Source organism: Wasmannia auropunctata, unplaced genomic scaffold (assembly GCF_000956235.1).
Source record: "Wasmannia auropunctata unplaced genomic scaffold, wasmannia.A_1.0 LD336088.1, whole genome shotgun sequence".
In the NCBI taxonomy this organism is placed as follows: domain Eukaryota; kingdom Metazoa; phylum Arthropoda; class Insecta; order Hymenoptera; family Formicidae; genus Wasmannia; species Wasmannia auropunctata.
Genome location: NW_012026802.1, coordinates 4,505,113 through 4,506,088, shown reverse-complemented (window position 1 = coordinate 4,506,088; position 976 = coordinate 4,505,113).

The following is a 976-nucleotide window of genomic DNA, read 5'->3' as shown; positions in this document are numbered from 1 at the left end:
CGTGTTGTCCTCATGTGAATTTAAATTCAGGTGACGGCAAATTGATGGCAACATGTCAGCATCAATTTATAACAGCAACTTGATGACAACTCGAGTTGACAATTTGTCATCCACGATTATCAGCATGTTGCCAGCAAATTGTCGGCAACTTGTAGACAATTTGTCACATCGGTACATTTGCACAATAGCATGTTACCAGCAACATGAAGGCAATATGCCTACTCATGAATGCTACGTATGCTGACAATATGCCAACAAGATGTGCTGTGTTCGTTTGTGCAATGCTATTGCAAAAATTAAGTCCGTTCTACAATACGTCGTATATCGGGTCGTATAAACCGTAAACTGCATAAGAACTTATAACTAATCACAACCGAATATTTCCTTCTTACATTCGATTGTGATTGATCAATTCTTACGGCTTATGACTTGCGACATACGACGAATTGTCAGAACATGACCAATATTTCAAAACAATACCAATCTAACGTTTAAAAATTAATTATAAAAGACTAATATAAATTTAGCATTTTTTAAACTTATGGTTATAAATATCGCGTTTGTTCGTAAATTGACAATAACATTAGAATCAGAAACAATTTGGAGATAGAACTATATACATATTGCGACCGCACTCACGAGCGTGGTGCAACTTCGTCGCTCGTCCGACCCGCGTAATTCCGCGAAAACGATGAAGAGAAGGCTAATGCGCGATTAACCGTAACTCAGGCATCTCGCCTATCGAAAACGGGAATAAAGTTGGGCGCCAGGCACGTTATAGAGAGTGCCTCTCTACTGAAAAATCTCGTTGTTTGGAAATCTAATGACTCAAGAGAAAATTAATCACGCGATCAGGTGCGAATTCGATGCAGCGGTCGGACAAGGACGGCGATAACCGGTTGCTCAGTTACGATAATGGTAAAGGGGTTGATTCGAAGGAAAATGGTCAAGGTTCGGGGAGCGAGAATAGGCTGAA